This window comes from Eucyclogobius newberryi, unplaced genomic scaffold, assembly GCF_026437365.1.
Source record: "Eucyclogobius newberryi isolate DKJ021-1_F unplaced genomic scaffold, fEucNew1.0.hap1 SCAF_12, whole genome shotgun sequence".
NCBI lineage: Eukaryota > Metazoa > Chordata > Actinopteri > Gobiiformes > Gobiidae > Eucyclogobius > Eucyclogobius newberryi.
In genome coordinates, this window is record NW_027315746.1 from 38,133,412 (window position 1) to 38,155,872 (window position 22,461).

A 22,461-nucleotide genomic window follows, 5' to 3' on the forward strand; every position below is an offset into this window, starting at 1 on the left:
GTTCTTGTGTGTATCCACAGTCTGGTCCTTTTGTGTATCCACAGTCTGGTTCTTGTGTGTATCAACAGTCTGGTTCTTGTGTGTATCCAACAGTCTGGTTCTTGTGTGTATCCACAGTCTGGTTCTTGTGTGTGTATCCACAGTCTGGTTCTTGTGTGTATCCACAGTTTGGTTCTTGTGTGTGTATCCACAGTTTGGTTCTTGTGAGTATCCACAGTCTGGTTCTTGTGTGTGTATCCACAGTCTGGTTCTTGTGTGTATCCAAAGTCTGGTTCTTGTGTGTGTATCCACAGTCTGGTTCTTGTGTGTATCCAACAGTCTGGTTCTTGTGTGTATCCACCAGTTTGGTTCTTGTGTGTGTATCCACAGTCTGGTTCTTGTGTGTATCCACAGTCTGGTTCTTGTGTGTATCCACAGTCTGGTTCTTGTGTGTGTATCCACAGTCTGGATCTTGTGTGTATCCACAGTTTGGTTCTTGTGTGTATCCACAGTTTGGTTCTTGTGTGTGTATCCACAGTCTGGTTCTTGTGTGTATCCACAGTCTGGTTCATGTGTGTATCCACAGTCTGGTTATTGTGTGTATCCACAGTCTGGTTCTTGTGTGTATCCACAGTCTGGTTCTTGTGTGTATCTACAGTCTGGTTCTTGTGTGTATCCACAGTATGGTTCCCATGTGTATCCACAGTCTGGTTCTTGTGTGTATCCACAGTCTGGCTCTTGTGTGTATCCACAGTCTGTTTCTTGTGTGTATCTACAGTCTGGTTCTTGTGTGTATCCACCGTCTGGTTCTTGTGTGTATCCAAAGTCTGGTTCTTGTGTGTGTATCCACAGTCTGGTTCTTGTGTGTGTATCAACAGTCTGGTTCTTGTGTGTATCCACAGTCTGGTTCTTGTGTGTATCCATAGTTTGGTTCTTTTGTGTATCCACCGTCTGGTTCTGAATCCGCAGTCTGGTTCTTGTGTGTATCCAGAGTTTGGTTCTTGTGTGAATCCGCAGTCTGGTTCTTGCGTGTATCCACAGTCTGGTTCTTGTGTGTATCCACAGTCTGGTTCTTGTGTGTGTCCATAGTCTGATTCTTGTGTGTATCCACAGTCTGATTATTGTGTGTATGCACAGTCTGGTTCTTGTGTGTATCCACAGTCTGGTTCTTGTGTGTATCTACAGTCTGGTTCTTGTGTGTATCCACAGTCTTGTTCCTGTGTGTATCCACAGTCTGGTTCTTGTGTATATCCACAGTCTGGTTCTTGTGTGTATCCACAGTCTGGTTCTTGTGTGTATCTACAGTCTGGTTCTTTTGTGTATCCACAGTCTGGTTCTTGTGTGTATCCACAGTCTGGTTCTTGTGTGTATCTACAGTCTGGTTCTTGTTTGTATCCACAGTTTGGTTCTTGTGTGTGTATCCACAGTCTGGTTCTTGTGTGTATCCACAGTCTGGTTCATGTGTGTATCCACAATCTGGTTCTTGTGTGTATCCACAGTCTGGTTCTTGTGTGTATCCACAGTCTGGTTCTTGTGTGTATCTACAGTCTGGTTCTTGTGTGTATCCACAGTATGGTTCCCATGTGTATCCACAGTCTGGTTCTTGTGTGTATCCACAGTCTGGCTCTTGTGTGTATCCACAGTCTGTTTCTTGTGTGTATCTACAGTCTGGTTCTTGTGTGTATCCACCGTCTGGTTCTTTTGTGTATCCAAAGTCTGGTTCTTGTGTGTGTATCCACAGTCTGGTTCTTGTGTGTGTATCAACAGTCTGGTTCTTGTGTGTATCCACAGTCTGGTTCTTGTGTGTATCCATAGTTTGGTTCTTTTGTGTATCCACCGTCTGGTTCTGAATCCGCAGTCTGGTTCTTGTGTGTATCCAGAGTTTGGTTCTTGTGTGAATCCGCAGTCTGGTTCTTGCGTGTATCCACAGTCTGGTTCTTGTGTGTATCCACAGTCTGGTTCTTGTCTGTGTCCATAGTCTGATTCTTGTGTGTATCCACAGTCTGATTATTGTGTGTATGCACAGTCTGGTTCTTGTGTGTATCCACAGTCTGGTTCTTGTGTGTATCTACAGTCTGGTTCTTGTGTGTATCCACAGTCTGGTTCCTGTGTGTATCCACAGTCTGGTTCTTGTGTATATCCACAGTCTGGTTCTTGTGTGTATCCACAGTCTGGTTCTTGTGTGTATCTACAGTCTGGTTCTTTTGTGTATCCACAGTCTGGTTCTTGTGTGTATCCACAGTCTGGTTCTTGTGTGTATCTACAGTCTGGTTCTTGTTTGTATCCACAGTCTGGTTCCCGTGTGTATCCACGGTCTGGTTCTTGTGTGTATCCACAGTCTGGTTCTTGTGTGTGTATCCACAGTCTGGTTCTTGTGTGTATCCACAGTCTGGTTCATGTGTGTATCCACAGTCTGGTTATTGTGTGTATCCACAGTCTGGTTCTTGTGTGTATCCACAGTCTGGTTCTTGTGTGTATCCACAGTCTGGTTCTTGTGTGTATCTACAGTCTGGTTCTTGTTTGTATCCACAGTCTGGTTCCCGTGTGTATCCACGGTCTGGTTCTTGTGTGTATCCACAGTTTGGTTCTTGTGTGTGTATCCACAGTCTGGTTCTTGTGTGTATCCACAGTCTGGTTCATGTGTGTATCCACAGTCTGGTTATTGTGTGTATCCACAGTCTGGTTCTTGTGTGTATCCACAGTCTGGTTCTTGTGTGTATCTACAGTCTGGTTCTTGTGTGTATCCACAGTATGGTTCCCATGTGTATCCACAGTCTGGTTCTTGTGTGTATCCACAGTCTGGCTCTTGTGTGTATCCACAGTCTGGCTCTTGTGTGTATCCACAGTCTGGTTCTTGTGTGTATCTACAGTCTGGTTCTTGTGTGTATCCACCGTCTGGTTCTTGTGTGTATCCAAAGTCTGGTTCTTGTGTGTGTATCCACAGTCTGGTTCTTGTGTGTGTATCAACAGTCTGGTTCTTGTGTGTATCCACAGTCTGGTTCTTGTGTGTATCCATAGTTTGGTTCTTTTGTGTATCCACCGTCTGGTTCTGAATCCGCAGTCTGGTTCTTGTGTGTATCCAGAGTTTGGTTCTTGTGTGAATCCGCAGTCTGGTTCTTGCGTGTATCCACAGTCTGGTTCTTGTGTGTATCCACAGTCTGGTTCTTGTGTGTGTCCATAGTCTGATTCTTGTGTGTATCCACAGTCTGATTATTGTGTGTATGCACAGTCTGGTTCTTGTGTGTATCCACAGTCTGGTTCTTGTGTGTATCTACAGTCTGGTTCTTGTGTGTCTCCACAGTCTTGTTCCTGTGTGTATCCACAGTCTGGTTCTTGTGTATATCCACAGTCTGGTTCTTGTGTGTATCCACAGTCTGGTTCTTGTGTGTTTCTACAGTCTGGTTCTTTTGTGTATCCACAGTCTGGTTCTTGTGTGTATCCACAGTCTGGTTCTTGTGTGTATCTACAGTCTGGTTCTTGTTTGTATCCACAGTTTGGTTCTTGTGTGTGTATCCACAGTCTGGTTCTTGTGTGTATCCACAGTCTGGTTCATGTGTGTATCCACAGTCTGGTTCTTGTGTGTATCCACAGTCTGGTTCTTGTGTGTATCCACAGTCTGGTTCTTGTGTGTATCTACAGTCTGGTTCTTGTGTGTATCCACAGTATGGTTCCCATGTGTATCCACAGTCTGGTTCTTGTGTGTATCCACAGTCTGGCTCTTGTGTGTATCCACAGTCTGTTTCTTGTGTGTATCTACAGTCTGGTTCTTGTGTGTATCCACCGTCTGGTTCTTGTGTGTATCCAAAGTCTGGTTCTTGTGTGTGTATCCACAGTCTGGTTCTTGTGTGTGTATCAACAGTCTGGTTCTTGTGTGTATCCACAGTCTGGTTCTTGTGTGTATCCATAGTTTGGTTCTTTTGTGTATCCACCGTCTGGTTCTGAATCCGCAGTCTGGTTCTTGTGTGTATCCAGAGTTTGGTTCTTGTGTGAATCCGCAGTCTGGTTCTTGCGTGTATCCACAGTCTGGTTCTTGTGTGTATCCACAGTCTGGTTCTTGTGTGTGTCCATAGTCTGATTCTTGTGTGTATCCACAGTCTGATTATTGTGTGTATGCACAGTCTGGTTCTTGTGTGTATCCACAGTCTGGTTCTTGTGTGTATCTACAGTCTGGTTCTTGTGTGTATCCACAGTCTGGTTCCTGTGTGTATCCACAGTCTGGTTCTTGTGTATATCCACAGTCTGGTTCTTGTGTGTATCCACAGTCTGGTTCTTGTGTGTATCTACAGTCTGGTTCTTTTGTGTATCCACAGTCTGGTTCTTGTGTGTATCCACAGTCTGGTTCTTGTGTGTATCTACAGTCTGGTTCTTGTTTGTATCCACAGTCTGGTTCCCGTGTGTATCCACGGTCTGGTTCTTGTGTGTATCCACAGTCTGGTTCTTGTGTGTATCCACAGTCTGGTTCTTGTGTTTATCTACAGTCTGGTTCTTGTTTGTATCTACAGTCTGGTTCTTGTTTGTATCCACAGTCTAGTTCCCGTGTGTATCCACGGTCTGGTTCTTGTGTGTATCCACAGTCTGGTTCTTGTGTGTATCCACAGTTTGGTTCTTGTGTGTATCCGCAGGCTGGTTCTTGTGTGTATCCACAGTCTGGTTCTTGTGTGTATCAACAGTTTGGTTCTTGTGTGTATCCGCAGTCTGGTTCTTGTATGTATCCACAGTTTGGTTCTTGTGTGTATATCCACAGTCTGGTTCTAGTGTTTGTATCCAGAGTCTGGTTCTTCTGTGTATCCACAGTCTGGTTCTTGTGTGTATCTAAAGTCTTGTTCTTGTGTGTTTGTGTGTGTGTGTGTGTGTGTGTGTGTATCCACAGTCTGGTTCTTCTGTGTGTGTGTGTGTGTGTGTTTGTGTGTGTGTGTGTATCCACAGGCTGGTTCTTGTGTGTGTGTGTGTGTCCACAGTTTGGTTCTTGTGTGTGTGTATCCACAGTCTGGTTCTTGTTTGTATCCACAGTCTGGTTCTTGTGTGTATCCACAGTCTGGTTCTTGTGTGTGTATACACAGTCTGGTTCTTGTGTGTATCCAGAGTCTGTTTTTTGTGTGTATCCACAGTCTGGTTCTTGTTTGTATCCACAGTCTGGTTCTTGTGTGTATCCACAGTCTGGTTCTTGTGTGTGTATACACAGTCTGGTTCTTGTGTGTGTGATTGTGTGTGTGTGTGTATCCACAGTCAAGTTCTTGTGTGTGTATCCACAGTCTGGTTGTTGTGTTTATCCACAGTCTGGTTCTTGCGTGTGTATCCACAGTCTGGTTCTTGTGTATGTGTGTGTGTGTGTGTCTGTGTGTGTGTGTGTGTATACAAAGTCTGGTTCTTGTGTGTGTGTTTTTGTGTGTGTGTGTGTGTTTGTGTGTATCCACAGTCAGGTTCTTTTGTGTCTATCCAAAGTCTGGTTCTTGTGTGTATCCACAGTCTGTATCTTGTGTGTGTATCCACAGTCTGGTTCTTGTGTGTCTATCCAAAGTCTGGTTCTTGTGTGTATCCACAGTTTGGTTCTTTTGTGTGTATCCACAGTCTGGTTATAGTGTGTATCCACAGTCTGGTTCTTGTGTGTGTATCCACAGTTTGGTTCTTGTTTGTATCCACAGTCTGGTTCTTGTGTGTGTATCCACAGTCTGGTTCTTGTGTGTATCCAAAGTCTGGTTCTTGTGTGTGTATCCACAGTCTGGTTCCTGTGTGTATCCAACAGTCTGGTTCTTGTGTGTTTCCACAGTTTGGTTCTTGTGTGTGTATCCACAGTCTGGTTCTTGTGTGTATCCACAGTCTGGTTCTTGTGTGTATCCACAGTTTGGTTCTTGTGTGTGTATCCACAGTCTGGTTCTTGTGTGTATCCACAGTTTGGTTCTTGTGTGTATCCACAGTCTGGTTTTTGTGTGTATCTACAGTCTGGTTCTTTTTTGTATCCACAGTCTGGTTCTTGTGTGTATCCACAGTCTGTTTTTTGTGTGTATCCACAGTCTGGTTCTTGTGTGTATCTACAGTCTGGTTCTTGTGTGTATCCACAGTCTGGTTCCTGTGTGTATCCACAGTCTGGTTCGTGTGTTTATCCACAGTCTGGTTCTTGTGTGTATCCACAGTCTGGTTCTTATGTATATCCGCAGTCTGGTTATTGTGTGTGTATCCACAGTCTGGTTCTTGTGTGTATCCACCGTCTAGTTCTTGTGTGTATCCACAGTCTGGTTCTTGTGTGTATCCACAGTTTGGTTCTTGTGTGTATCCGCAGTCTGGTTCTTGTGTGTATCCACAGTCTGGTTCTTGTGTGTATATCCAAAGTTTGGTTCTTGTGTGTATATCCACAGTCTGGTTCTGGTATGTATCCACAGTTTGGTTCTTGTGCGTGTATCCACAGTCTGGTTCTTGTGTGTATCTAAAGTCTGGTTCTTGTGTGTGTGTGTGTGTGTGTGTCTGTGTATCCACAGTCTGGTTCTTGTGTGTATCCATAGTTTGGTTCTTTTGTGTATCCACCGTCTGGTTCTGAATCCGCAGTCTGGTTCTTGTGTGTATCCAGAGTTTGGTTCTTGTGTGAATCCGCAGTCTGGTTCTTGCGTGTATCCACAGTCTGGTTCTTGTGTGTATCCACAGTCTGGTTCTTGTGTGTGTCCATAGTCTGATTCTTGTGTGTATCCACAGTCTGATTATTGTGTGTATGCACAGTCTGGTTCTTGTGTGTATCCACAGTCTGGTTCTTGTGTGTATCTACAGTCTGGTTCTTGTGTGTATCCACAGTCTTGTTCCTGTGTGTATCCACAGTCTGGTTCTTGTGTATATCCACAGTCTGGTTCTTGTGTGTATCCACAGTCTGGTTCTTGTGTGTATCTACAGTCTGGTTCTTTTGTGTATCCACAGTCTGGTTCTTGTGTGTATCCACAGTCTGGTTCTTGTGTGTATCTACAGTCTGGTTCTTGTTTGTATCCACAGTTTGGTTCTTGTGTGTGTATCCACAGTCTGGTTCTTGTGTGTATCCACAGTCTGGTTCATGTGTGTATCCACAATCTGGTTCTTGTGTGTATCCACAGTCTGGTTCTTGTGTGTATCCACAGTCTGGTTCTTGTGTGTATCTACAGTCTGGTTCTTGTGTGTATCCACAGTATGGTTCCCATGTGTATCCACAGTCTGGTTCTTGTGTGTATCCACAGTCTGGCTCTTGTGTGTATCCACAGTCTGTTTCTTGTGTGTATCTACAGTCTGGTTCTTGTGTGTATCCACCGTCTGGTTCTTTTGTGTATCCAAAGTCTGGTTCTTGTGTGTGTATCCACAGTCTGGTTCTTGTATGTGTATCAACAGTCTGGTTCTTGTGTGTATCCACAGTCTGGTTCTTGTGTGTATCCATAGTTTGGTTCTTTTGTGTATCCACCGTCTGGTTCTGAATCCGCAGTCTGGTTCTTGTGTGTATCCAGAGTTTGGTTCTTGTGTGAATCCGCAGTCTGGTTCTTGCGTGTATCCACAGTCTGGTTCTTGTGTGTATCCACAGTCTGGTTCTTGTCTGTGTCCATAGTCTGATTCTTGTGTGTATCCACAGTCTGATTATTGTGTGTATGCACAGTCTGGTTCTTGTGTGTATCCACAGTCTGGTTCTTGTGTGTATCTACAGTCTGGTTCTTGTGTGTATCCACAGTCTGGTTCCTGTGTGTATCCACAGTCTGGTTCTTGTGTATATCCACAGTCTGGTTCTTGTGTGTATCCACAGTCTGGTTCTTGTGTGTATCTACAGTCTGGTTCTTTTGTGTATCCACAGTCTGGTTCTTGTGTGTATCCACAGTCTGGTTCTTGTGTGTATCTACAGTCTGGTTCTTGTTTGTATCCACAGTCTGGTTCCCGTGTGTATCCACGGTCTGGTTCTTGTGTGTATCCACAGTCTGGTTCTTGTGTGTGTATCCACAGTCTGGTTCTTGTGTGTATCCACAGTCTGGTTCATGTGTGTATCCACAGTCTGGTTATTGTGTGTATCCACAGTCTGGTTCTTGTGTGTATCCACAGTCTGGTTCTTGTGTGTATCCACAGTCTGGTTCTTGTGTGTATCTACAGTCTGGTTCTTGTTTGTATCCACAGTCTGGTTCCCGTGTGTATCCACGGTCTGGTTCTTGTGTGTATCCACAGTTTGGTTCTTGTGTGTGTATCCACAGTCTGGTTCTTGTGTGTATCCACAGTCTGGTTCATGTGTGTATCCACAGTCTGGTTATTGTGTGTATCCACAGTCTGGTTCTTGTGTGTATCCACAGTCTGGTTCTTGTGTGTATCTACAGTCTGGTTCTTGTGTGTATCCACAGTATGGTTCCCATGTGTATCCACAGTCTGGTTCTTGTGTGTATCCACAGTCTGGCTCTTGTGTGTATCCACAGTCTGGCTCTTGTGTGTATCCACAGTCTGTTTCTTGTGTGTATCTACAGTCTGGTTCTTGTGTGTATCCACCGTCTGGTTCTTGTGTGTATCCAAAGTCTGGTTCTTGTGTGTGTATCCACAGTCTGGTTCTTGTGTGTGTATCAACAGTCTGGTTCTTGTGTGTATCCACAGTCTGGTTCTTGTGTGTATCCATAGTTTGGTTCTTTTGTGTATCCACCGTCTGGTTCTGAATCCGCAGTCTGGTTCTTGTGTGTATCCAGAGTTTGGTTCTTGTGTGAATCCGCAGTCTGGTTCTTGCGTGTATCCACAGTCTGGTTCTTGTGTGTATCCACAGTCTGGTTCTTGTGTGTGTCCATAGTCTGATTCTTGTGTGTATCCACAGTCTGATTATTGTGTGTATGCACAGTCTGGTTCTTGTGTGTATCCACAGTCTGGTTCTTGTGTGTATCTACAGTCTGGTTCTTGTGTGTCTCCACAGTCTTGTTCCTGTGTGTATCCACAGTCTGGTTCTTGTGTATATCCACAGTCTGGTTCTTGTGTGTATCCACAGTCTGGTTCTTGTGTGTTTCTACAGTCTGGTTCTTTTGTGTATCCACAGTCTGGTTCTTGTGTGTATCCACAGTCTGGTTCTTGTGTGTATCTACAGTCTGGTTCTTGTTTGTATCCACAGTTTGGTTCTTGTGTGTGTATCCACAGTCTGGTTCTTGTGTGTATCCACAGTCTGGTTCATGTGTGTATCCACAGTCTGGTTCTTGTGTGTATCCACAGTCTGGTTCTTGTGTGTATCCACAGTCTGGTTCTTGTGTGTATCTACAGTCTGGTTCTTGTGTGTATCCACAGTATGGTTCCCATGTGTATCCACAGTCTGGTTCTTGTGTGTATCCACAGTCTGGCTCTTGTGTGTATCCACAGTCTGTTTCTTGTGTGTATCTACAGTCTGGTTCTTGTGTGTATCCACCGTCTGGTTCTTGTGTGTATCCAAAGTCTGGTTCTTGTGTGTGTATCCACAGTCTGGTTCTTGTGTGTGTATCAACAGTCTGGTTCTTGTGTGTATCCACAGTCTGGTTCTTGTGTGTATCCATAGTTTGGTTCTTTTGTGTATCCACCGTCTGGTTCTGAATCCGCAGTCTGGTTCTTGTGTGTATCCAGAGTTTGGTTCTTGTGTGAATCCGCAGTCTGGTTCTTGCGTGTATCCACAGTCTGGTTCTTGTGTGTATCCACAGTCTGGTTCTTGTGTGTGTCCATAGTCTGATTCTTGTGTGTATCCACAGTCTGATTATTGTGTGTATGCACAGTCTGGTTCTTGTGTGTATCCACAGTCTGGTTCTTGTGTGTATCTACAGTCTGGTTCTTGTGTGTATCCACAGTCTGGTTCCTGTGTGTATCCACAGTCTGGTTCTTGTGTATATCCACAGTCTGGTTCTTGTGTGTATCCACAGTCTGGTTCTTGTGTGTATCTACAGTCTGGTTCTTTTGTGTATCCACAGTCTGGTTCTTGTGTGTATCCACAGTCTGGTTCTTGTGTGTATCTACAGTCTGGTTCTTGTTTGTATCCACAGTCTGGTTCCCGTGTGTATCCACGGTCTGGTTCTTGTGTGTATCCACAGTCTGGTTCTTGTGTGTATCCACAGTCTGGTTCTTGTGTTTATCTACAGTCTGGTTCTTGTTTGTATCTACAGTCTGGTTCTTGTTTGTATCCACAGTCTAGTTCCCGTGTGTATCCACGGTCTGGTTCTTGTGTGTATCCACAGTCTGGTTCTTGTGTGTATCCACAGTTTGGTTCTTGTGTGTATCCGCAGGCTGGTTCTTGTGTGTATCCACAGTCTGGTTCTTGTGTGTATCAACAGTTTGGTTCTTGTGTGTATCCGCAGTCTGGTTCTTGTATGTATCCACAGTTTGGTTCTTGTGTGTATATCCACAGTCTGGTTCTAGTGTTTGTATCCAGAGTCTGGTTCTTCTGTGTATCCACAGTCTGGTTCTTGTGTGTATCTAAAGTCTTGTTCTTGTGTGTTTGTGTGTGTGTGTGTGTGTGTGTGTGTATCCACAGTCTGGTTCTTCTGTGTGTGTGTGTGTGTGTGTTTGTGTGTGTGTGTGTATCCACAGGCTGGTTCTTGTGTGTGTGTGTGTGTCCACAGTTTGGTTCTTGTGTGTGTGTATCCACAGTCTGGTTCTTGTTTGTATCCACAGTCTGGTTCTTGTGTGTATCCACAGTCTGGTTCTTGTGTGTGTATACACAGTCTGGTTCTTGTGTGTATCCAGAGTCTGTTTTTTGTGTGTATCCACAGTCTGGTTCTTGTTTGTATCCACAGTCTGGTTCTTGTGTGTATCCACAGTCTGGTTCTTGTGTGTGTATACACAGTCTGGTTCTTGTGTGTGTGATTGTGTGTGTGTGTGTATCCACAGTCAAGTTCTTGTGTGTGTATCCACAGTCTGGTTGTTGTGTTTATCCACAGTCTGGTTCTTGCGTGTGTATCCACAGTCTGGTTCTTGTGTATGTGTGTGTGTGTGTGTCTGTGTGTGTGTGTGTGTATACAAAGTCTGGTTCTTGTGTGTGTGTTTTTGTGTGTGTGTGTGTGTTTGTGTGTATCCACAGTCAGGTTCTTTTGTGTCTATCCAAAGTCTGGTTCTTGTGTGTATCCACAGTCTGTATCTTGTGTGTGTATCCACAGTCTGGTTCTTGTGTGTCTATCCAAAGTCTGGTTCTTGTGTGTATCCACAGTTTGGTTCTTTTGTGTGTATCCACAGTCTGGTTATAGTGTGTATCCACAGTCTGGTTCTTGTGTGTGTATCCACAGTTTGGTTCTTGTTTGTATCCACAGTCTGGTTCTTGTGTGTGTATCCACAGTCTGGTTCTTGTGTGTATCCAAAGTCTGGTTCTTGTGTGTGTATCCACAGTCTGGTTCCTGTGTGTATCCAACAGTCTGGTTCTTGTGTGTTTCCACAGTTTGGTTCTTGTGTGTGTATCCACAGTCTGGTTCTTGTGTGTATCCACAGTCTGGTTCTTGTGTGTATCCACAGTTTGGTTCTTGTGTGTGTATCCACAGTCTGGTTCTTGTGTGTATCCACAGTTTGGTTCTTGTGTGTATCCACAGTCTGGTTTTTGTGTGTATCTACAGTCTGGTTCTTTTTTGTATCCACAGTCTGGTTCTTGTGTGTATCCACAGTCTGTTTTTTGTGTGTATCCACAGTCTGGTTCTTGTGTGTATCTACAGTCTGGTTCTTGTGTGTATCCACAGTCTGGTTCCTGTGTGTATCCACAGTCTGGTTCGTGTGTTTATCCACAGTCTGGTTCTTGTGTGTATCCACAGTCTGGTTCTTATGTATATCCGCAGTCTGGTTATTGTGTGTGTATCCACAGTCTGGTTCTTGTGTGTATCCACCGTCTAGTTCTTGTGTGTATCCACAGTCTGGTTCTTGTGTGTATCCACAGTTTGGTTCTTGTGTGTATCCGCAGTCTGGTTCTTGTGTGTATCCACAGTCTGGTTCTTGTGTGTATATCCAAAGTTTGGTTCTTGTGTGTATATCCACAGTCTGGTTCTGGTATGTATCCACAGTTTGGTTCTTGTGCGTGTATCCACAGTCTGGTTCTTGTGTGTATCTAAAGTCTGGTTCTTGTGTGTGTGTGTGTGTGTGTGTCTGTGTATCCACAGTCTGGTTCTTCTGTGTGTGTGTGTGTGTTAGTGTTTGTGTGTGTGTGTGTGTGTTTATGTGTGTGTGTGTATCCACAGGCTGGTTCTTGTGTGTGTGTGTGTGTTTGTGTGTGTCCACAGTTTGGTTCTTGTGTGTGTGTTTGTGTGTATCCACAGTCTGGTTCTTGTGTGTATCCACAGTTTGGTTCTTGTGTGTATCCACAGTTTGGTTCTTGTGTATATCCGCTGTCTGGTTATTGTGTGTGTATCCACAGTCTGGTTATTGTATGTATCCACCGTCTGGTTCTTGTGTGTATCCACAGTCTGGTTCTTGTGTGTATCCACAGTTTGGTTCTTGTGTGTATCCGCAGTCTGGTTCTTGTGTGTATCCACAGTCTGGTTCTTGTGTGTATCCACAGTTTGGTTCTTGTGTGTATCCACAGTCTGGTTCTTGTGTGTATCCACAGTCTGGTTCTTGTTTGTGTATCCAAAGTCTGGTTCTTGTGTGTGTATCCACAGTCTGGTTCTTGTGTGTATCCACAGTCTGTTTTTTGTGTGTATCCACAGTCTTGTTCTTGTGTGTATCTACAGTCTGGTTCTTATGTGTATCCACAGTCTGGTTCCTGTGTGTATCCACAGTCTGGTTCGTGTGTTTATCCACAGTCTGGTTCTTGTGTGTATCCACAGTCTGGTTCTTGTGTGTATCTACAGTCTGGTTCTTTTGTGTATCCACAGTTTGGTTCTTGTGCGTGTATCCACAGTCTGGTTCTTGTGTGTATCCACAGTCTGGTTCTTGTGTATCTAAAGTCTGGTTCTTGTGTGTGTGTGTGTGTATCCACAGTCTGGTTCTTGTGTGTATCCACCGTCTAGTTCTTGTGTGTATCCACAGTCTGCTTCTTGTGTGTATCCACAGTTTGGTTCTTGTGTGTAGCCACAGTCTGGTTCTTGTGTGTATCCGCAGTCTGGTTCTTGTATGTATCCACAGTTTGGTTCTTGTGTGTATATCCACAGCCTGGTTCTGGTATGTATCCACAGTTTGGTTCTTGTGTGTATCCACAGTTTGGTTCTTGTGTGTATCCACAGTTTGGTTCTTGTGTATATCCGCTGTCTGGTTATTGTGTGTGTATCCACAGTCTGGTTCTTGTATGTATCCACCGTCTGGTTCTTGTGTGTATCCACAGTCTGGTTCTTGTGTGTATCCACAGTTTGGTTCTTGTGTGTATCCGCAGTCTGGTTCTTGTTTGTATCCACAGTCTGGTTCTTGTGTGTATCCACAGTTTGGTTCTTGTGTGTATCCACAGTCTGGTTCTTGTGTGTATCCAACAGTCTGGTTCTTGTGTGTATCCACAGTCTGGTTCTTGTTTGTGTATCCAAAGTCTGGTTCTTGTGTGTGTATCCACAGTCTAGTTCTTGTGTGTATCCACAGTCTGTTTTTTGTGTGTATCCACAGTCTTGTTCTTGTGTGTATCTACAGTCTGGTTCTTGTGTGTATCCACAGTCTGGTTCCTGTGTGTATCCACAGTCTGGTTCGTGTGTTTATCCACAGTCTGGTTCTTGTGTGTATCCACAGTCTGGTTCTTGTGTGTATCTACAGTCTGGTTCTTTTGTGTATCCACAGTTTGGTTCTTGTGCGTGTATCCACCGTCTGGTTCTTGTGTATCTAAAGTCTGGTTCTTGTGTGTGTGTGTGTGTATCCACAGTCTGGTTCTTGTGTGTATCCACTGTCTGGTTCTTGTGTGTATCCAAAGTCTGGTTCTTGTGTGTGTATCCACAGTCTGGTTCTTGTGTGTATCCACAGTCTGGTTCTTGTGTGTATCCACAGTTTGGTTCTCTTGTGTATCCACAGTTTGGTTCTTGTTTATATCCGCAGTCTGGTTATTGTGTGTGTATCCACAGTCTGGTTCTTGTGTGTATCCACCGTCTAGTTCTTGTGTGTATCCACAGTCTGGTTCTTGTGTGTATCCACAGTTTGGTTCTTGTGTGTATCCACAGTCTGGTTCTTGTGTGTTTCCACAGTTTGGTTCTTGTGTGTGTATCCACAGTCTGGTTCTTGTGTGTATCCACAGTCTGGTTCTTGTGTGTATCCACAGTTTGGTTCTTGTGTGTGTATCCACAGTCTGGTTCTTGTGTGTATCCACAGTTTGGTTCTTGTGTGTATCCACAGTCTGGTTTTTGTGTGTATCTACAGTCTGGTTCTTTTTTGTATCCACAGTCTGGTTCTTGTGTGTATCCACAGTCTGTTTTTTGTGTGTATCCACAGTCTGGTTCTTGTGTGTATCTACAGTCTGGTTCTTGTGTGTATCCCCAGTCTGGTTCCTGTGTGTATCCACAGTCTGGTTCGTGTGTTTATCCACAGTCTGGTTCTTGTGTGTATCCACAGTCTGGTTCTTGTGTGTATCTACAGTCTGGTTCTTTTGTGTATCCACAGTTTGGTTCTTGTGCGTGTATCCACAGTCTGGTTCTTGTGTATCTAAAGTCTGGTTCTTGTGTGTGTGTGTGTGTATCCACAGTCTGGTTCTTGTGTGTATCCACTGTCTGGTTCTTGTGTGTATCCAAAGTCTGGTTCTTGTGTGTGTATCCACAGTCTGGTTCTTATGTGTATCCACAGTCTGGTTCTTGTGTGTATCCACAGTTTGGTTCTTGTGTGTATCCACAGTTTGGTTCTTATGTATATCCGCAGTCTGGTTATTGTGTGTGTATCCACAGTCTGGTTCTTGTGTGTATCCACCGTCTAGTTCTTGTGTGTATCCACAGTCTGGTTCTTGTGTGTATCCACAGTTTGGTTCTTGTGTGTATCCGCAGTCTGGTTCTTGTGTGTATCCACAGTCTGGTTCTTGTGTGTATATCCAAAGTTTGGTTCTTGTGTGTATATCCACAGCCTGGTTCTGGTATGTATCCACAGTTTGGTTCTTGTGCGTGTATCCACAGTCTGGTTCTTGTGTGTATCTAAAGTCTGGTTCTTGTGTGTGTGTGTGTGTGTGTGTGTGTCTGTGTATCCACAGTCTGGTTCTTCTGTGTGTGTGTGTGTGTTAGTGTTTGTGTGTGTGTGTGTGTGTGTGTGTTTATGTGTGTGTGTGTATCCACAGGCTGGTTCTTGTGTGTGTGTGTGTGTTTGTGTGGGTCCACAGTTTGGTTCTTGTGTGTGTGTTTGTGTGTATCCACAGTCTGGTTCTTGTGTGTATCCACAGTTTGGTTCTTGTGTGTATCCACAGTTTGGTTCTTGTGTATATCCGCTGTCTGGTTATTGTGTGTGTATCCACAGTCTGGTTATTGTATGTATCCACCGTCTGGTTCTTGTGTGTATCCACAGTCTGGTTCTTGTGTGTATCCACAGTTTGGTTCTTGTGTGTATCCGCAGTCTGGTTCTTGTGTGTATCCACAGTCTGGTTCTTGTGTGTATCCACAGTTTGGTTCTTGTGTGTATCCACAGTCTGGTTCTTGTGTGTATCCACAGTCTGGTTCTTGTTTGTGTATCCAAAGTCTGGTTCTTGTGTGTGTATCCACAGTCTGGTTCTTGTGTGTATCCACAGTCTGTTTTTTGTGTGTATCCACAGTCTTGTTCTTGTGTGTATCTACAGTCTGGTTCTTATGTGTATCCACAGTCTGGTTCCTGTGTGTATCCACAGTCTGGTTCGTGTGTTTATCCACAGTCTGGTTCTTGTGTGTATCCACAGTCTGGTTCTTGTGTGTATCTACAGTCTGGTTCTTTTGTGTATCCACAGTTTGGTTCTTGTGCGTGTATCCACAGTCTGGTTCTTGTGTGTATCCACAGTCTGGTTCTTGTGTATCTAAAGTCTGGTTCTTGTGTGTGTGTGTGTGTATCCACAGTCTGGTTCTTGTGTGTATCCACCGTCTAGTTCTTGTGTGTATCCACAGTCTGCTTCTTGTGTGTATCCACAGTTTGGTTCTTGTGTGTAGCCACAGTCTGGTTCTTGTGTGTATCCGCAGTCTGGTTCTTGTATGTATCCACAGTTTGGTTCTTGTGTGTATATCCACAGCCTGGTTCTGGTATGTATCCACAGTTTGGTTCTTGTGTGTATCCACAGTTTGGTTCTTGTGTGTATCCACAGTTTGGTTCTTGTGTATATCCGCTGTCTGGTTATTGTGTGTGTATCCACAGTCTGGTTCTTGTATGTATCCACCGTCTGGTTCTTGTGTGTATCCACAGTCTGGTTCTTGTGTGTATCCACAGTTTGGTTCTTGTGTGTATCCGCAGTCTGGTTCTTGTGTGTATCCACAGTCTGGTTCTTGTGTGTATCCACAGTTTGGTTCTTGTGTGTATCCACAGTCTGGTTCTTGTGTGTATCCAACAGTCTGGTTCTTGTGTGTATCCACAGTCTGGTTCTTGTTTGTGTATCCAAAGTCTGGTTCTTGTGTGTGTATCCACAGTCTAGTTCTTGTGTGTATCCACAGTCTGTTTTTTGTGTGTATCCACAGTCTTGTTCTTGTGTGTATCTACAGTCTGGTTCTTGTGTGTATCCACAGTCTGGTTCCTGTGTGTATCCACAGTCTGGTTCGTGTGTTTATCCACAGTCTGGTTCTTGTGTGTATCCACAGTCTGGTTCTTGTGTGTATCTACAGTCTGGTTCTTTTGTGTATCCACAGTTTGGTTCTTGTGCGTGTATCCACCGTCTGGTTCTTGTGTATCTAAAGTCTGGTTCTTGTGTGTGTGTGTGTGTATCCACAGTCTGGTTCTTGTGTGTATCCACTGTCTGGTTCTTGTGTGTATCCAAAGTCTGGTTCTTGTGTGTGTATCCACAGTCTGGTTCTTGTGTGTATCCACAGTCTGGTTCTTGTGTGTATCCACAGTTTGGTTCTCTTGTGTATCCACAGTTTGGTTCTTGTTTATATCCGCAGTCTGGTTATTGTGTGTGTATCCACAGTCTGGTTCTTGTGTGTATCCACCGTCTAGTTCTTGTGTGTATCCACAGTCTGGTTCTTGTGTGTATCCACAGTTTGGTTCTTGTGTGTATCCACAGTCTGGTTCTTGTGTGTATCCGCAGTCTGGTTCTTGTATGTATCCACAGTTTGGTTCTTGTGTGTATATCCACAGCCTGGTTCTGGTATGTATCCACAGTTTGGTTCTTGTGCGTGTATCCACAGTCTGGTTCTTGTGTGTATCTAAAGTCTGGTTCTTGTGTGTGTGTGTGTGTGTGTGTCTGTGTATCCACAGTTTGGTTCTTCTGTGTGTGTGTGTGTGTTAGTGTTTGTTTGTGTGTGTGTGTGTGTGTGTGTGTGTTTATGTGTGTGTGTGTATCCACAGGCTGGTTCTTGTGTGTGTGTGTGTGTGTGTGTTTGTGTGTGTCCACAGTTTGGTTCTTGTGTGTGTGTGTGTGTGTGTTTGTGTGTATCCACAGTCTGGTTCTTGTGTGTATCCACAGTTTGGTTCTTGTGTGTATCCACAGTCTGGTTCTTGTGTGTATCCACAGTTTGGTTCTTGTGTATATCCGCAGTCTGGTTATTGTGTGTGTATCCACAGTCTGGTTCTTGTGTGTATCCACCGTCTGGTTCTTGTGTTTATCCACAGTCTGGTTCTTGTGTGTATCCACAGTTTGGTTCTTGTGTGTATCCGCAGTCTGGTTCTTGTGTGTATCCAACAGTCTGGTTCTTGTGTGTATCCACAGTCTGGTTCTTGTGTGTATCCAACAGTCTGGTTCTTGTGTGTATCCACAGTCTGGTTCTTGTGTGTATCCACAGTCTGGTTCTTGTGTGTATCCAACAGTCTGGTTCTTGTGTGTATCCACAGTCTGGTTCTTGTGAGTATCCACAGTCTGGTTCTTGTGTGTGTATCCACAGTCTGGTTCTTGTGTGTATCCAAAGTCTGGTTCTTGTGTGTGTATCCACAGTCTGGTTCTTGTGTGTATCCAACAGTCTGGTTCTTGTGTGTATCCACAGTTTGGTTCTTGTGTGTATCCACAGTCTGGTCCTTTTGTGTATCCACAGTCTGGTTCTTGTGTGTATCCACAGTCTGGTTCTTGTGTGTATCCACAGTCTGGTTCTTGTGTGTATCCAACAGTCTGGTTCTTGTGTGTATCCACAGTCTGGTTCTTGTGTGTGTATCCACAGTCTGGTTCTTGTGTGTATCCACAGTTTGGTTCTTGTGTGTGTATCCACAGTTTGGTTCTTGTGAGTATCCACAGTCTGGTTCTTGTGTGTGTATCCACAGTCTGGTTCTTGTGTGTATCCAACAGTCTGTTCTTGTGTGTATCCACCAGTTTGGTTCTTGTGTGTGTATCCACAGTCTGGTTCTTGTGTGTATCCAACAGTCTGTTCTTGTGTGTATCCACCAGTTTGGTTCTTGTGTGTATCCACAGTCTGGTTCTTATGTGTGTATCCACAGTCTGGTTCTTGTGTGTATCCACAGTTTGGTTTTTGTGTGTATCCACAGTTTGGTTCTTGTGTGTGTATCCACAGTCTGGTTCTTGTGTGTATCCACAGTCTGGTTCATGTGTGTATCCACAGTCTGGTTCTTGTGTGTATCCACAGTCTGGTTCTTGTGTGTATCCACAGTCTGGTTCTTGTGTGTATCTACAGTCTGGTTCTTGTGTGTATCCACAGTATGGTTCAAGTGTGTATCCACAGTCTGGTTCTTGTGTGTATCCACAGTCTGGCTCTTGTGTGTATCCACAGTCTGGTTCTTGTGTGTATCTACAGTCTGGTTCTTTTGTGTATCCACAGTCTGGTTCTTGTGTGTATCCACAGTATGGTTCCCGTGTGTATCCACAGTCTGGTTCTTGTGTGTATCCACAGTCTGGCTCTTGTGTGTATCCACAGTCTGGTTCTTGTGTGTATCTACAGTCTGGTTCTTTTGTGTATCCACAGTCTGGTTCTTGTGTGTATCCACAGTCTGGTTCTTGTGTGTATCCACAGTCTGGTTCTTGTGTGTATCCACAGTCTGGTTCTTGTGTGTATCCACAGTCTGGTTCTTGTGTGTATCCACAGTCTGGTTCTTGTGTGTATCCACAGTCTGGTTCTTGTCCACAGGTGGCCACCGAGCTGCTGCTCAGTCCTAGAGGCCTCACTTCTCTGGTGGGACCCAGCTCTCCTCTGGCTCCCTGCCTGTCCTCCAGCTCCTCCACCTCCTCCAGCACCACCTTCTCCTCGCTCAGCAGTTCTCCCAGCTTTGTCCTCATCACTATCATCGAGCCCGGGCCCGGCCCAGGGCCCGGCCCCAGGCCCACCTCGAGCCTGGACTCCCTGCTGTCCCGCTCTCGCAGCCGGGCAGAGCTGCTGTGGCAGAGCTGGGCACATGTGCTGCTCTGGGCTCTGGGGCTGGTGTACTTCAGCTCGTTACCTGCAGGAGTCTATCTGCTGCTGCTGCACTGGCCGACCATGGGCATCCTGATGGTCGCCCTGGTGCCTGCCAGTCTGGCCCTACTCATGGGCTATGGCTTGTGTCAGTGTCTGTGGTACGAGCTGCGACACTGCCTCTCCACCAACACCACCACCAACACCAACACCACCAACACCATCAACACCACCAACACCATCAACACCACCAACAGTCTAATCGCTGGACACTAAAAACATATGTACAACCTGGTTGGGTGTAGTTGTATCTCTTATGTCTCCTAAAGAAGAAAGAACAAGGGGCCCCTGGTGTCGGCCCCTTCATTCTTGATCTGACCTGAGGGTCTGAGCGCTGCTCATGACGGGCCCCTCCAGCATTGAAGGGCGTTTGGTCCAATACAGAGGACAGCATTGGACCATGAGGACAGTATTTATGTGGTAGCTTGTATTTGATCAGATCAGTGGTCACCGGAGACAACTGTGACCCTTGACCTCTTCACATCAGTGTTTTGTCTCTGTTCTAATGTTCTCCTCAATCTCCTGACATGTTCTCCTCAGTCTCCTGACATGTTCTCCTCAGTCTCCTCACATGTTCTCCTCAGTCTCCTGACATGTTCTCCTCAGTCTCCTGACATGTTCTCCTCAGTCTCCTGACATGTTCTCCTCAATCTCCTGACATGTTCTCCTCTAAATGTTCAGATATGTTTCTTATGTTTGTTGGAATTTGAAGTAAAACATTTTCATTAAACTTTATTTGTAAAATGTTAAATCAATGAGCGATGAGGGACTTTGTAGGACAGGTCTGCACAAGTGACCGAGAACAGTCCCAGAGCCCCCAGGTCCAGAGGGCGTGGCACATGCGCATTCCCAGAGCTCCCAGGTCCAGAGGGCGTGGCACATGTGCCTTCCCAGAGCCCCCAGGTCCAGAGGGCGTGGCACATGCGCTTTCCCAGAGCCCCCAGGTCCAGAGGGCGTGGCACATGCGCATTCCCAGAGCCCCCAGGTCCAGAGGGTGTGGCACATGCGCCTTCCCAGAGCCCCCAGGTCCAGAGGGCGTGGCACATGCGCATTCCCAGAGCCCCCAGGTCCAGAGGGCGTGGCACATGCGCCTTCCCAGAGCCCCCAGGTCCAGAGGGCGTGGCACATGCGCCTTCCCAGAGCCCCCAGGTCCAGAGGGCGTGGCACATGCGCTTTCCCAGAGCCCCCAGGTCCAGAGGGCGTGGCACATGCGCCTTCCCAGAGCCCCCAGGTCCAGAGGGCGTGGCACATGCGCCTTCCCAGAGCCCCCAGGTCCAGAGGGCGTGGCACATGCGCATTCCCAGAGCCCCCAGGTCCAGAGGGCGTGGCACATGCGCCTTCCCAGAGCCCCCAGGTCCAGAGGGCGTGGCACATGCGCTTTCCCAGAGCCCCCAGGTCCAATGGGCGTGGCACATGCGCATTCCCAGAGCCCCCAGGTCCAGAGGGCGTGGCACATGCGCCTTCCCAGAGCCCCCAGGTCCAGAGGGCGTGGCACATGCGCATTCCCAGAGCCCCCAGGTCCAGAGGGCGTGGCACATGCGCCTTCCCAGAGCCCCCAGGTCCAGAGGGCGTGGCACATGCGCCTTCCCAGAGCCCCCAGGTCCAGAGGGCGTGGCACTTCTTATCAAACAACCCAAACAGTAACAATACAATCAAAAAGAATGAACCAGCCAAATGAAGAATGAAGTTCAAATGAAACGCAGCCTTTGCACCAAAATGTTTGTGTGTTTCACCTGATCATCTGTAACATGCTATTATTATAATATGATATATTTGAATTCGGAGTGACAGTTTCACATTTATAACAGTAAATACATAAAAACACTATTTCATTTTTTGTTTATTACATTTTATATTGACATTATATCATACAGAATTTCATGCAAACTGTATTGGTTATATAATTAATAACTTCCAACTGTCAAGAGAGTCAAATAATCAGTGCTGTGTTTGGTGGTGGGTGGAGCCTGTGGGTGGTGCCTGTGGGAGTGGTGTATGTGGGTGGTGCATGTGGGTGGTTAATGTGGTTGGTGCGTGTGAGTTGTGCCTGTGGGTGGTGCCTGTGGGTGGTGCATGTGGTTGGTGAATGTGGGTGGAGCATGTGGGTGGTGCATGTGGGTGCTAGCTGTGGTTGGTACATGTGGGTGGTGCCTGTGGTTGGTGCATGTGGTTGGTGCATGTGGGTGGTGCATATGGTTGGTGCAAGTGGGTGCTAGCTGTGGTTGGTACATGTGGTTTGTGCATATGGTTGGTGCCTGTGGGTGGTGCCTGTGGTCGGTGCCTGTGGGTGGTGCCTGTGGGTGCAAGCTGTGGTTGGTACATGTGGTTTGTGCATATGGTTGGTGCCTGTGGGTGGTGCCTGTGGTCGGTGCCTGTGGGTGGTGCCTGTGGGTGCAAGCTGTGGTTGGTACATGTGGTTTGTGCATATGGTTGGTGCCTGTGGGTGGTGCCTGTGGTCGGTGCAAGTGGTCAGTGCCTGTGAGTGGTCGCTGTAGTTGGTACATGTGGGTGGTGCCTGTGGGTGGTGTATGTGGGTAGTGCATGTGGGTGGTGCCTCTGGGTGCTCACTGTGGTTGGTACATGTGGGTGGTGCCTCTGGGTGGTGCAAGTGGTTGGTGCCTGTGGTTGGTGTATGTGGTTGGTATATGTGGGTGGTGCCTGTGGGTGGTGCAAGTGGTCGGTGCCTGTGGGTGGTCGCTGTGGTTGGTATATGTGGGTGGTGTCTGTGGGTGGTGTCTGTGGGTGGTGAATGTGGGTGGTCACTGTGGTTGGTGCACGTGGTTGGTGCATGTGGGTGGTGCATATGGTTGGTGCAAGTGGTTGGTGCCTGTGGTTGGTGTATGTGGTTGGTATATGTGGGTGGTGCCTGTGGGTGGTGCAAGTGGTCGGTGCCTGTGGGTGGTCGCTGTGGTTGGTATATGTGGGTGGTGTCTGTGGGTGGTGTCTGTGGGTGGTGAATGTGGGTGGTCACTGTGGTTGGTACATGTGGGTGGTGCATGTGTTTGGTGCCTGTGGGTGGTGCATGTGGTTGGTGCAAGTGGTTGGTGCCTGTGAGTGGTGCATTTGGTTGGTGCCTGTGGGTGGTGCATGTGGGTGGTGCATGTGGTTGGTGCAAGTGGGTGCTAGCTGTGGTTGGTACATGTGGGTGGTG

General features: G+C 46.1%; 1 long non-coding RNA gene across 1 annotated transcript in view; it reads left to right on the forward strand.

The window, feature by feature from the left end:
• LOC140355802 (uncharacterized) overlaps window positions 1–19,171 on the forward strand; it is a 302,561-nt gene extending 283,390 nt beyond the window's left edge. Inside the window, exon 3 of the long non-coding RNA XR_011926030.1 lies at window positions 18,987–19,171. This is a non-coding gene — a long non-coding RNA (uncharacterized lncRNA). The remainder of the gene's footprint in view (window positions 1–18,986) is intronic.
• The last annotated feature ends 3,290 nt before the right edge of the window (window positions 19,172–22,461 follow it).